General features: G+C 35.3%; 1 protein-coding gene across 2 annotated transcripts in view; it reads left to right on the top strand.

Annotated features, from left to right (window-relative positions):
- CCSER1 (coiled-coil serine rich protein 1) overlaps nucleotides 1–15745 on the top strand; it is a 1291424-nt gene that overhangs the window by 723957 nt on the left and 551722 nt on the right. The window lies entirely within an intron of this gene.

Here is a 15745-nt window from a genome sequence, read left to right as displayed (position 1 = left end):
AGAATTTAATTAACAATATTTTGACTAAGATGCAAAGAAAAAAAACTTGTATTATTAGCTAGATTAAGTCAATAAAGAAAGGTACTTTTTTCCTTAAAAGCAATGTAGCAGAAACTGTCAATACAGAAAAAAAAAAACCCACTTAACCTCAAATGGTACAATTTCAAGATTGTTTTTTAACATCAGTGAGGCATTTCAGTGCTGCTTCCTTGGAAACCATTCTCTCTCACTTTGTTTTTAATGGAACTTGGGCAGAATATATATCAATGAAAATGTTTACTGGTTAATAATTTTACTTTCATGAGGAAATGTATTCAGACTTTCTCATGTTTATTATATTATTTGACCATTTAACTATTAAAATATATTTGATTACATTGAAAGTGAATTAAAAAAAATTGAGGTATTGTCATTGTTTTTAAAAAAGTGTGCAAGAACCATTGTAATTACTGTATCGTATTCCAGGGTGTTACAAAGCAAGGCTGGTAGTTGACAGTAGGCATCAGAGTACATCTGATAGTTGCGAATAATGCAACTTCAGTGTTTATTGCTGAAAGGAAGCATTATGTTTCCCTGTATGTTTCTCTGAAATACTCTAACAGTCACTAACTCAAATAAGAGAATATTTATTTTCCTAATAAGGAAAGTGGGATTTGAAGAGGTTAAGTGCCTTTCTCAAGTTCATGTAACTTCTAAACAATATCAAAGTCCTAGATTGTGCTCAGCATTCCACTTCAAAGTCAGGATTTTGTTTTATTTCTCTGATTTCAGAATACTGATCGCATAACGGCAAAGCTCAATACAAATTATCTGGATTATACACATATATAGATAATTGTATATTGTGTCTATATTACATGTGATTAAAGATTGAATTACTCTGAAATCTGCATTATGGACTAGGGATAATTGTGTGAATACCTAATTCTCTAAGATATATAACCTATGAGCCAAAGAAATAATTTTATGATAGTTATTTACCCAAATACAGAGAAGTGCTTGGAAGGGAAACTATGGCCACTTTTCCTAGATATTTTAACGATTATTAACACATGTTATCTATAGTTGAAATCATGAAAATTTAATTTGTCATGTCATGTTAAATGTTTTTATTTATTCATATTGAAAAATATAGGCAGCTTATTCCCAGTTAGATTTTTGACATACAGCTGCTTTTATTTTTAAATGAAGAGCCTAAAGTAAGTTTATATGTTATGATACACATAAGATTTTGTTATAACTCACATAACTTCCTTGCCGAAGTTTTTGAAATGGTGTCATTTATCATAATTTCCTAAATTTGAGCTTGTTTTAAATGGGTGTTTATTTAGAAAACAAAATATACTTTCTTTTCTGTCTTTAACTTGCTGCTAGAGGTGGGAATGTCCAAATTTAACAAAAAGATGCTTGTAATGTTGCTGTATTTTGTGCCTATTTGTCCTTACAAGAAATCCAAATATAGTTCTGTGCTATCTTAACATATATTTTTTTTTCTTGAAATATAGTCGATACACAATGTTACATTAGTTTCAGGTGTACAACTTTGTGTTTCGGTAACTCTATGTGTTATGCTATGCTCACCACAATTGTAGCTACCGTCTGTCACCATGCAATGCTATTATAATACCATTGACTATTCCTTATTCCAGGGACATATTCATTCCAAAACTGAAAGACTGTATCTCCCACTGCCCTTCACCCATTTTGTCCTTCCCCCACCCCCCTCCCCTCTAGTAACCATCAGTTCTCTGTATTTATGGGTCTGTTTCTGCTTTTTGTTTGTGTATTCATTTGTTTTGTTTCTTAGAGTCCACATTTAAGTGAAATTATATAGTATTTGACTTTCTTTGTCTGACCTATTTCATTTACCAGATCTATCCATGTTGTCACAAATAGCAAGATCCATTCTTTTTTATGGCTGAGTAATATATTCCTCTGTGTGTGTGTGTGTGTGTGTGTGTGTGTGTGTGTGTGTCTGTGTGCGCGTCTGTGTGTGTAGCACATCTCCTTTTTCTGTGCATCTATTGATGGCCACCGGGTTTCTTCTGTATCTTGGCTATTCGTAAACAATGCTGCAGTAAACATAGGGGTGCATATATCTTTTTAAATTAATGTTTTTGTTTTCTTTGGGTAAGTACCCAGTAGTGGAATTACTGGATCATAAGGTATTTCTATTTTTAATTTTATTTTACTTTCATTTCAGCATGGTTAACATACTGTTATAGTAGTTTCAGGTATAAACTTCTGTTTTTAATTTTTTGAGGAACCTCCATACTGTTTTCCACAGTGGCTGTACCAAGTTACATTCCCACCAACAGTGCAAGAGAGCTCCTCTCCCTCCACATTCTCACCAGCACTTGCTACTTCTTGTCTTTTTGATCTAGCCATTCTGGCAGATATGAGACAGTATCTCAGTGTGGTTTTGATTTGCATTTCCATGATGATTAATGATGTTAGGCATTTTTTCATGTGTCTGCTGGCCATCTGTGTGTTTCCTTTGGAAAAATGTCCAGTCCTCTGACTATTTTTAATTGGATTATTTGTGGGTTTTTGGTGTTCAGTTGTTTAAGTTCTTTATATAGTGTGAATATTAACCTCTTATTGGATATATAATTTATGAAAATCTTCTACCATTGAGGAGGTCACCTTTTGATTTTGTTGATGGTTTCTTTTGCTGTGCAAAAGCTTTTTATTTTGATGTAGTCCCAATAGTTCATTTTCCCTTTTGTTTCTCTTACTTGAGGAAACATATCCAGAAAAAAATGTTTGAATATCTGATGTCCAGGAAATGATTGCCTATGTTTTTTTCCAGGAGTTGTATGTTTTCACATCTCACATTTAGGTCTTTAATGCATTTTGAGTTAATTTATTTTAAGATTTTATTTTTGAATAATATCCACATCCACATGGAGCTCTAACTCACAGCCCTGAGATAAAGAGCTGCATGCTCCACCGACTGAGCCAGCCGTGCAACCCCATTTTAAGTTTATTTTTGTGTGCGGTGTAAGAAAGTGGTCCAGTTTCTTCATTTGCATATAGCTGTCCAGTTTTTTCAGCATAATTTATTGAAGAGACTGTCTTTTTCCCATTGTACGTTCTTGCCTCCTTTGTTGTAGACTAATTGACCATCTAAGCATGGTTTTATTTCTGGGCTCTCCATTCTGTTCTGTTGATTAATGTGTTTTTTGCCAACACCATACTGTTTTGATTATTACAACTGTGTAGTATATCTTGAAATCTGGAATTGTGATATCTCCAATTTTGTTCTTTTTCAGTATTGCTTTGGTTATTCAAGGTCTTTTGTGGTTTCATACAAATATTAGGATTATTAAAATGCTGTTGTTATTTGATTACATTGAACCGTAAGGTGGCTTTGATTAGTATGGACATCCTAACAATATTAGTTCTTCCAATCCATGAGAATGGTATATCTTTTCATTTTGTTTTTATGTGATCTTCAGTTGTTTTCATTAGTATTTTGTAATTTTCAGAGTATAGGTCTTTCATCTCCTTGGTTGGGTTTATTCTAGGTATTTTATTCTCTTTGCTGCAATTCTAAATGGAATTGTTTTCTTAATTTCTCTTTTACTTTGTTGTTAGTATATAGAAACAGAGCTGATTTCTGTGTATTTATTTTGTGTCCTGCAACTTTACTGATTTCATTTATTATTTCTAGTAGATTTTTTGTGTAGTCTTTAGAGTTTTGTATGTATAGTATCATGTCATCTGCAACATGTGACAGTTCAACTTTTCCTTTTCCAATGTGGATGCCTTTTAGTTCTTTTGGTTGTCTGACTGCTGTGGCTAGGACTTCTGATACTATGTGAATAAAAATGGTAAGAGTGAACATCCTTGTCTTGTTTCTGATCATAGAGAAAAAAATTTCAGCTTCTCACCATTGAGTATGAGATCAACTGTGTGTTTTTTACATATGGCTTTCATTATGTTGACTTGTGTTCCCTCTAAATCCATTTTGTTGAGAGTTTTTAATCATGAATGGATGTTGAGTTTTGTCTAATGCTTTTTTCTGCATCTACTGAGATGATATTTTTATCCTTCATTTTGGTGATGTGGTAAATCACGTTAATTGTTACGCAAATATTGAATTATCCTTGCATCCCTGGAATAAATCCTATTTGATCATGGTGAATGAATTTTTTAATATATTTTTTTAAAGATTTTATTTATTTATTTGACAGAGAGACAGCCAGTGAGAGAACAAGGGGAGTGGGAGAGGAAGAAGCAGGCTCCCAGCGGAGGAGCCTGATGCGGGGCTCGATCCCATAACGCCGGGATCACACCCTAAACCGAAGGCAGACGCTTAACGACTGAGCCACCCAGGCGCCCCTTAATGTACTGCTGAATGTGATTTGCCAATATTTTGTTGAGGATTTTGCATCTGTGTTCGTTACAGATATTGGCCTATAGTAATATATACACACAAACACACAGACACACACACACACACACACACACACACACACACACACACACATATATATATAAAATTTTTTCGTGTCTTTGTCTGGTTTTGGTATGAAGGTATTGCTGACCTCATAGAATATATTTGGAATCTTTCCTTCTACTGTTTTGGAATAGTTTGAGGAGAAATAGTTATTGACTGTTCTTTAAATGTTTGGTAGAATTCACCTGCGAACACATCTGAAAAGAATGTGTATTCTGCTTTTTGTACATGTTTGTTAAGTCCACCTGGTCTAATGTATCACTCAGAGACACTGTTTCCTTATTGATTTTCTGTCTGGATTATATATGCATTGATGTAAGTCAGGTGTTAATGCCCTATGTATAGTTGTCCCTTGTGAAGATGATGGCTAACTGGCCAGAGTTGTGATTGGGCTGGGCTGGTGTCCCAAGGTACTCTATGCTGGGGTTCCCCTGTTTTCATGGCCACAGCTGAAGTGGGCATAAGATAAGGCAGTCTCTGGGATCTTGGTGTAGAGGATACCCTAGCAGGACAGCCAAAGCTGAAGTAAGCATGAACCAGAATCCATGTATTGGGAGCCTGGTGGGATAGCTGAAGCAGAAGTATTTGCAAGCTGGGGTATCCAAGGGTGCTCAGTGCAGGGGAAGCATTGGTGAGGCATCTGGAGCCAAAGTAGGTGTGAACCAGGAGGTCCTGGAGCACTCCTTGCTGGAGGGCCCTAGCAAGCTGTCTGGACCTAAAGTGGTGCAGGCCTGGAGTGGTTCAGAGTGCTCTGCACCTGTGTCACCTTGGTGTGATGGCTGGAGTTGTAGTGAGTGCTGAAAAGGGGTGTCCCTGTGTCTGCCACACTGGGGCTTCCTTGGTGGGACTGCTGGGGCTGGTGTGGTCCAGGGGCCCAGGGCTCACGGAGGTGGTCGGCCAGCTGGAGTGCCCAGACCATACTCCTGTCCTTACTATCAAGGTGGAGGGGGAACATAAACCGTGGCGCTTACCAGCTTTTCCAACCCAGAGAGAGTTCCAACGATCCCCTCTCCATTTGGCATGGTTCTGGGGTTAGTTTCTCTATATTCTAGCTGTTGGTTGGTTAGTTAGTTAGTTAGTTAGTTAGTTAGTTAGTTAAATACTCGTGTTTTGTTTGTTTGTTTGTTTGTTTGTGCTCCAGGGTGTCTGGAGATGATGTGAGCTAGGGGCCTGGGTCTTGCTAGGTGGCAGCTAAGTATGGTGCCTGGACCTGCTCCCATCTGCACGATCAAGCTATAGGAGGAATGTAAACCCATAATGTTCCAGCAGTTCCCCCTCTATTTGGTAAAGTTCCAGGGCTGCATATTCTATATATTAGTTGCTTTTCTACAATATGGCCTTTTTTTCTGTGCCCCAGGGCAGACAAATCTGTTCCAGTCCCCTCAGTAATATCCCTCCTCACAACATTTCAGAGGGTTGAAGGTAGGAGTTTCCTTACTTACCATGTCTTTGTCTCTCCTGCCATTGTCTGTGGTCTTTTGTGCAGAAGCTTTAGTCGGCCCTCACTTCTTCAGGAGGAATTGCTCTATAAATAGGTGTAGACTTGGTGTGTCTGTGGAAAAAGTACGTTCAGGGCCTTCCTGTATTGGCATCTTATACCTCTTAACATCTTATGTATGATTACTGTTTCTAAAAAAAAAATCTGTCTTGGTGCTTTTTTTGGTAACAGTAATTACCATTATAATACACTGGCAACTTAAAAAAAAACTATAGCAAACTAACTCATATTTTCAAACATAGGAAAATTTATTTGCTATGGTTGGAACAATGATCGATTGATATATGTATCCTCCATTGAAAAGAGCTATTATTTTTTATGTTAATAAACATTAGGAACTGTTAGAATGTTCTGTGCCTTCCATGATGATGTCTGTTACTTATCTGAATTTGTGTAATACATTTATAACATTAATTGCATTGGAGAAGAATAGGATAGGCTGTAAAATAAGAGGAAAAGACCAAGATGTAAGCACCTTCCTTATTTTTTACCTCAAACCAAACATCCTATCTTTGGATATTCTCTTCTATTTTGTGAACACTTTTCTCTGCTTGTCGGTTTTCCTCTGTGAGTGGTATATGTTGTTACGCAAACAGGAAGTTGATGAACAGGAAGCTCAAAGGATGAAGTATTTTCTGGTGACTGTTTCTAGTGTCTGAAAGATATTCATTGAATGTTTATTTTATAAACATCATGATTCAGTTATGCCCACATGCATATATGAAATGGGGAATGCCTTATTTTAAAGTTATCTTTTTAAAAAAGGAACTTGATAAGTTGAAGGCAATTAGTAGGTTGCATAAGCATGCCTCAGGAAGAAGGGAAGAGCTTCCTGAGTCCTGGGAACATCGATGATGAATGAATGCTAAGTGGATTCTGAAGGAAGAAAGCAATTACTGCAGGAAAAGTAAAATCATTGTAAAATCTTTTCTCTAAGATTTCTTTAAGTTTTCTATTTATTTATTTATTTATTTATTTATTTATTTATTTATTTATTTATTTAGATAAGACTCAGGGGATGAAAGAAATAACCTGTTCCCCCATAAGGAAAAATAGCCAATAACTTAAGCTTTGATAAACAGTCTGGAAGATTTGTGTACTAATAAATTTTGATTATAGTGATAATTGAGAGAAAATAAATGTCATGTCAAGTTCTACTCAAGTTCTTCATGAAAGTTTCTTCTTCATAGGGCTGGCAAGATTTCTGACCCAAGAAGAGATTTATTTCTACTTTTTTCCACTAAGAATAGCAGAGTAAACTTGAAAGAACAAGTAACTTCACTTAGCAATACATTTTCTACACAAATTTTAATTTTCATTACCTCATCATGGTTTGCATGTTTTAAGAAGTTATTGTGTCTTTGTAGATTTAGGGTTCCATTTATATTTTGATACAGTTTTTATACAATTTTATGATTTATGTTGTTTGAGGTCTCTATCATCTGACTGCCATTTGTTTGTAGCCCCATGAACGTTAAGAATAGGACCCTGAAAATTAATGACGAGTCTCTTGAAAACTACCCCATACATTTCAGCAATGCAAATAGAACACAAGTAAGCACTTATATATATGTAAACAAATACTAAATATTGATTTTCTAACACTTTGCTCTCAGAATGTAAGCTTTAGAAACCCCAAAACACTTTTTTATTCATTTGATATAAAAAATAAAAAGCATCTAGTAGAATGTCATGTAGATTTTACACATTAGCAACTTGTCATGGGTTTTTCAATAAAAAAGAATATGTGATATCTGATAAACTAACACAAAGGATCAGAGTCTCCAGTTAGACTCACACAAATCATAGATCTTACCCAATATCAGGCTTTACTAATAATTTCAAAGGTTTTGGCAATCAAGTGCAGATGAAAGAGGGACAGTCTGGGATGTTGAGGGCAGCTCTTCAAACTCTTTCACCCTGAACTGAACACCTACCCTCTAGTCCAGAATAGTAGATCAGATAGAGTTACTTACACAGCAGAAAGAATGTTTCATTCGTGAAACTTCTCCATTTTATATTCCAACAATGACATTTTTCAAAGAGGCCCATGTTCATAAATCCATAGATTTTTAAGTTTATTTTTCAAATCAATCCTTAATCAGGGACATCTATTAAAATTTCCATAGTTAAGGGACCCTCTCCTAGCAAGTATTACTAGTTTATTTTCTTAGAGATCTAGTTTTTATGTCCATAAGATCAAGCAGAGTCACCTCTCCTCTTCTCCTTCCCTGGAGAAAAGTCAGTTGCTTTAATTCCTCCTTCTCACCTGTTCCATTCCCACCAGTTACTGAGAAGGATACTCTATTGGAATGGAATGGCAAACTCAGTCTCCTGGATTTTTCATTTCTCTTTAATTGTTTAAAGAAAAAAAAAGCCTTTTAAGAAAAAGTTTATCTGACTGAGATTGCAATTATTTTTGTTTTTTCTTCTGTGTTTTGGATGTTCCAAAACACAGTTTGAGGCAAGAGATAGAAGATTGCTTTGCTTTTCTTGGAGGATATCTTTTTGTTTCCTTTTATTTTTCACTTAAGGCAAACTTTCAGGAATTGCACTTTTTGAAAATCAAGAATTTCATGATTGGAGGAAAAAAAGTAAAATTCCTTTAAAAAGATAACATTGTGTGTCAACTATACTCAAACAAAAAAACAAAACCAAAAATAACTTTGAAAAAAATTCTCTGAATGTGTGCTGTAATATACTATAACATAGAAGAGAAGAGCTAGTTATTTAGCTCTTATAATTTTGAAATTATAAATATTTACTTGTTTTATTCTTTGGTTCCATTTGCTATTTATACAAAATTATTCATGCTGCGGACGCCTGGGTGGCTCGGTCAGTTAAGCATCTGCCTTCAGCACAGGTCATGATCCCGGAATCCAGGGATCGAGGCCCACATCTCGCTCCCTGCTCAGCGGGGAGCCTGCCTCTCACCCTGCTCATGCTCTCTCTCCCTCTCTTTCTCTCAAATAAATAAATAAAATCTTTAAAAAAAAATTACTCATACTAGAGCAATGATTACAATAGAGTGTATGCTTTCTTTGTTTTCTTCTTCTAGTTACACTATATGTAGTTTATTTCATATTTTACTGAATATAAAATACCTGGTCTTAAGATATTTTGGATGTAGGTTTATTTCTGTAAAATGTCTATTCTTTTTATACTTCATTTCCTCCACTTAGTGTGCATCAAAAGTACTGTAGAAAAATTCCCATAAGAGAAAACACATATAAGAAAAACTGAATCTAACATTTGCAGCGTGATTTGTATGTTCTCCTGCTGTTTCACAAACAGACTGTGTAATTTCTACCCTCAAGTCTCAGTGCCTTTACTCACATCAGTCCCTTAACCATTGGAGCTATTTCTTCTCTCTTGCTTGTTCATACGAAGAGGAAAACAAGTTCCATATTCCCCATTCCACCCCAACATATTACCTGACTTCTTTAGGCATAATTGAGCTCCATCTTCTTTAAAGCACTCTGTAGTTCAATAATGGCTAACATTTTTGGCTCTTACTATATGTCAAGTGCTGTTCTCAAGGCTTTACATATTTTAAATATTTTAAACCTCACAAAAGTCTTGGAGCTAGCTACTCTTATACCCTTTTGCAAGCAAGAAAACTGAAATATAGGGAAATTAAGTAACTTACCCAAATCACACTACCTAGAAAGCTGCTAGGCTGCATTTAAGCATAGGTTCTCTGGACCCAGAGCCCATGCTGTAAAGTACACTTCTCTGTAGACTTGTAGGTGATTCGTGGAACACTTGAACTTATCTGTGGGTATTTTATGTGTGCTACTCTTTTTTTTTTTTCAAGATTTTATTTTATTCGACAGAGATAGAGACAGCCAGCGAGGGAGGGAACACAAGCAGGGGGAGTGGGAGAGGAAGAAGCAGGCTCATAGCGGAGGAGCCTGATGTGGGGCTCGAACCCATAACGCTGGGATCACGCCCTGAGCCCAAGGCAGACGCCTAGCCATTGTGCCACCCAGGCACCCCTCATGTATGCTACTCTTATCACCCCAACCACGGTATTAGCTCTTTAAAATTAAGAACATGTTGTCTTATAGGATTTATCAATTCTCTTTAAAGATGGTGAGGGGGTGGGGAGTGGTTAGAGGTAATATAATTCAACCTCCTTGCTTTACAGATTTACTGAAGTAACTTAATAGAAAATGGATTCAAAAAGTTTACTTATCCAGAATCAGGACAGAAAATTTATTGGAGAATAGACTGAAGTGCTATTTTGGGGTTTTTTGGTTTTGTCTCTTTTTCGATTTTTGTTTTGTATTGTTTTACAGAGCAAAGACAGGCCAGCCTGCATTCAGAATTGAAATATAAATCCTCATGGACCTAAGATGGGATACTAAAGAGAGTTGTATTCATATTCTTTGTTCTGTAAGGTTGAACAAGTAACTAGACTTTTGAGAGCTGGATGTCAGTATGCTTTAACACGGTGATTTTCGAGTAGCAAAAGTGTTAGAAAACCGTATTAGGGATTGACAAGCTGAAGGGGGCAAAGCTGCCTCCCAACTGCAGTATTAGTCTTCAGAATCTTAGTCCATAATGCTTTCTATTACTCATGCCATGTCTACATCTGCTACTCTCACTGGAAACGTGCTGGTACACTCATGCCAGGGGAAAATAAATATTTTCCAAATGATGAGAGTTAATAGTATTGGTATCGCTGCTCTCATATTCACTCTTTATCAAAATTAGAAAAAATACGGGCACCTGGGTGGCTCAGTCTGTTAAGCATCTGCCTTCAGCTTGAGTCATGATCCCGGTTCCTAGGATCAAGCTGGAGTTGGACTCCTTGCTCAGCGCAGAGTCTGCTTCTCCCTCTGCCACTCCTCCCTGCTCATTCTCTCTCTCTCTCTCACTGTCAAATATTATTATAAATCAAATATGCTGTTTAGTAGGAAGATAGCATGTACTTATCATTCTGGAGTATGATGGTTCTAAGAAAAACAATAGAACTACTAAAATTCTAATAAGGTAGAGTTTGCATTTGATTTTTACAGTTATAATTATGAATAATCATAGTATTACAATCATAAGCAAATGCAAAGTACCATAGTTCTTCTAGGTGGAAAGAATAATGGCTGATATTTATTAGGTGCTACTGCATGCTAAGTAGACTTTTAAGTGCTATGTGTGTGTTGACTCATGTAATCTTAAACACAAGATTGATTCTATCATTATTCTCATTTTACAGAGGAGGAAATTAAGGCATAGCAAGTTGACATACAATTCCCACATAGATATCAAATACATGGTGACAAATCTGGGATATGAAACCAAGCAGTCTTGATTCCAGAATTTACACCCTTAATCACTACAGTGTATGGTCCCCCAAATAGAGTGAAATAGACTGAATCTGTGGTTATGCTGAACAACAGTTCCCAGATTTTAGTGACTTCAGCATCATTTATTGATGGATTGGTTGCTTACTTACGCTCTACATCTGTTGCTGGCCACCAGGTACCTGCCTGCCATCCCTGTAACACTCAGGTTGATGGAATAATCTTTTATCTTTTTAGGTTATGTTATAGACTTTGAGGGAAAGAGAGTAAGTCACAAATTTCACATTAGATCTTAAATTTCCATTCAGAAGTGGCACATAACACTTGTCACATTTTATTGGTCAAAACAAAATGAGTCATATGGTCATAGGTAGGGGGGTGTCGAGGGCCCACCAACCATGTGCCCAGAAGTGGGAAAACCACAAAAAACTGGCATACAGCATCGGTGCCTGCTACTGTATTTTTTTCAGAATTAATCTGCTTTTAATTAAAACATAAAAGTTGCCATTTGGTAAATATGCTGACATAAAAATTCTTTGATTCCATCAGTTTTTGGGAAAAACCTAATTTAAAAGTTTGTAAGCCTGTAAGTAAATATCTTCTCTTTAAAATGCCATGTATACATAATGCTATCGCAATTTTTAACATACAATATAAACATATTACTTACACCATGTTCTTCAGATATGTTTCAGTCACTGCACTAGTTTTTCAGACATTTCTCTTTTTATAAAAATATTTCTGCTTATAATCAACAGTCTACTGAGTTGCCCAGGGTTGCTGATGTTACCTGTCTTATTTCAGCTTATTTTGACTTTTTTTTTTAAGATAAATGATCATACCCATATCTATAATAGAGGTTTTATTTAAGGCTACTTTACAATATATTTCTAAGTATTATTGTACCTGTCAGAAAAATTCATGGTGACAGTGTTATTCTAACAACATTTTTTAGCCATTTACCTCCTTACAACCTTATCATTAGGCACGTTTTTCTTTGTAAATATCTCTAGAAATTTTAAGTGACAAGTATAACATTTAAAATGTGTGAACAAAATGGCTTTCTTGTTCCCAAACAATATGTTATGCTTGATCCAGAAATAGATAATTTGCTCCAACCAAAACAAATAGATTTCATGTAAGTTTTTTCCCTTCTAATTTAATGCTAAAGCCTTCCCATATTATCTCCTAAGTCATGTATTATATTTTCAGCCTTTATGATATAAACATATGGTCACATTTAATTCCCACAGTACACAATTTACATTTTTTTTATTTAATGAGAAAATTGTCTATCGGAATTTTATTTGTAAGCAAATCAAACTTTATCTTTCTAAATTTTTTTTTTTTTACTCGAGTATAAAGTGACATCCTTGGCAATATTTTCTTCCAGTCCATTATTAATTTGCTGATTCTATACTAATTGATTCGAATTATTTGCCTTATAAGTAAAACAAATATGTCAACATTCATTACATCAGTATGATAGCATTACCAAAGCTATCACTTACTTTTACTTTAGTCTAAATATAATTACGATATATATGTGTACATATTAAATTGGGGTTCTCATATTTTTAGGCTGATCTTTTTAAAATTCATTATCAGAATACAGAAAATAATTATGTAAGTTGGAAGAAAGCATTAATCAAAATGTTAGAAAAACATATTTTGTGTTCTCAACATTTTATTCACATTTATACTTTTTAAATATTTATACAGGATGAAAAGAAAATTTGTAAATACTAGAATTACTTTCAACCTCTGTTTTACTGTCACAATTTCAAATCGTATAATAGGATTTTAACTGCACAAATTATAAAAAGTTATTAATTCCCGTTGTTCATCAATAATTAATTTTCCAAGTTTTAAGACATAGATTTTGAAATTCATGAGCAATTTTTATGCATCACAAATGTCAAAAAAAAAAATGAAACCACCAAGTCAATAAACAGTGTTTAACAAGAGTTTATTGTGCATATAAGAACAGTTTGGACACCGAGAGCCTCACAATTCGAAGACTGCGTGTAGCTCAGTGGCATGAAGTTACAGGGTGGCTTAAAAGTGAAAATGAAGTTGTTTACCTTTTGCAAGGATTGGTTATTATAATAGGGGTTTCCAGGTGGCAGAGGATTGATTATTTCATACCATTTTTAGGAAGGTGACTTAAGTTTCTTTTACCATTGTCAGAGTCATTTACAAGAGATAACCTAGGTTAAATTTCACTCATGTTTATGAAATAAGATAGATTTAGGTCTACTCACGTGGCTTAAATAGTTTGTCTGCTCAGAGAATTCTCAAGTCTAGTTTTCATTTTACTGAAAAAAAAAGTAGAGTTAGGTGAAATACTTAGAATATTGGGTTGAGTATAAGTTTGATTTGTCAACCAAACTTTTCTAAGACATCATGATTTGCATGAGTTGACATTACTTTATAAATATCATTTAGGAAGTGTTTACTAACTTACAATGTGTTGGGCTCTGGGGCATAGAATCATATGACACCACATAGCAACCAATCACAAACAAGTAGAGACTGTCAGAATACATAGTAGAGTCACAGTGCCTTTTGGTGTTATTATAATTACCGTAACAAAAATGTCCAATGTGAGATGTGATAATTTCAGATCTTTCATCAGCTTATTGATTTTTAGGATTATCTTACAGATTTTTACAGAGGAAAAGAGGAAATCCTAACTTACAAAGTACCTCTGAGTATCGGACACAGGCACACTTAGTGCTTTTCAATATTTTCTGTTTACTTTTCTATATTCTTTTATTTCTTTTTTTTTATAGATTATTTATTTATTTATTTGACAGAGAGAGAGAGAGACAGCCAGTGAGAGAGGGAACACAAGCAGGGGGAGTGGGAGAGGAAGAAGCAGGCTCCTAGCGGAAGAGCCTGATGTGGGGCTCGATCCCAGAACGCTGGGATCACACCCTGAGCCAAAGGCAGAAGCTTAACAACTACGCCACCCAGGCGCCCCTATATTCTTTTATTTCTATATGCAAGAAACACAGTTTGTGTCTGTTTATATGAGAAACTATGCTGCATAGGAACCCAGCTTAACCCTTGTAGTCCCATCAGATATTTAAAAATGACTTCAAGTTTAATAAGAATAAAGCAATCATAAAATAGGACTGAATGAGATAAAAAGCACACAGATAAGTAAATATTTAACTTGAAAGAACATCATATTCTCAGACTGGTAAAATATGGTAACTACTAAAAAATCAGAAAACATTGTGATAAATAGAAAAAGGATATGGTCATAATTATTGTCACAGGGGGTCGGAGGCACACTATCAGTCCCCAAATGATAAATACCTTCCTGCAGTTTTATGTTTAGCTCTCATGTGATATATTCAGGAAAAAAAAAAAATCAATGCAATGCAGTAAAGTAAATGCCATGCATTTCATATATTCGTTTATTTGACAAAATATGTAATGAGTATGTTCTGTGCCAGTTACCTGTGTAGGTGTTGGGCATACACCGTAAACGAAACAACTGTAATTTCCACTCTATGGCATTTTCATCTCATTCAGTACCCACAACAACTAGGTAGCAGGCCCTGTCATTATTCCTACTCTACAGACAAAACCGTGGAGGTTTAGAGAAGATAAATAACTGGCCTGATTTCACAATAAATACTAAGTGCCCCTCATATTAGTCTGACAACAGAGACTAAGCCTATTATCATCACACCACCACACCTCTCCAGTAGGTACAGTGTTGGAAGAGTAATTACGTGAAAAGTGCAAAAAGGCAGGGTTGATGCTTTTGTTTCACTGAGAGACCATTTGGTAGGATCCCCTCTGACACTATATTTTAATTTAAAAAAGTAAAGCAAAAAAGACAAAAGACAATAGACATTTTTGATAACATTTTGTTGTATTATGTCCTGGATTAATGCCTCAAAGATTGATTTAGTTTGAATTTCCTTTTATCATAGTGTATCCACCTTTCTGAGCAGTCACACTGAGGTTATATATATTATATATAATTTTGTCCTGAGACTAACTTAACTTGATGGAGACTAAAATGTATTTTTATGATCAACTACATCTGCTGGTAAAGAGCCTAATGAACCAAACTAAATTATGGTGCTGCATTCTAATATCATAACCTTCTAATCAAATCTAGAAATCTAAAAAAGGAAAACATGTTAAGTTAGCGCAGCTCTAGCCATCTGATACAGAAAGGAAAGGTAGAAGTCATCTCTGTTCTTTGTACAAGCTTTTGTAAAACCGTAAAGCAAGGGGCATGTTTATAGTCCTTTAACAAGCATGCATGGTAATTAAAAACAACGAGGTTTTTGCCTGCATTGCCTGGTTCTTGGGTGTGGAGATAACTACTTTTAGTGGACTCCAAGGTACTCTTGAAAGCAATATGATTGCACCATGGAGTCTCTATTTGTTTATCCTACATGTAATTGAAACAGAGCTGACACGCTATCTGGTGCTGTCTTCTGCTCT

Source organism: Ursus americanus, chromosome 8, assembly GCF_024610735.1.
Source record: "Ursus americanus isolate L20-20 chromosome 8, mUrsAme1.1.p, whole genome shotgun sequence".
NCBI lineage: Eukaryota > Metazoa > Chordata > Mammalia > Carnivora > Ursidae > Ursus > Ursus americanus.
This window is presented reverse-complemented; position numbering and strand designations above follow the sequence as displayed.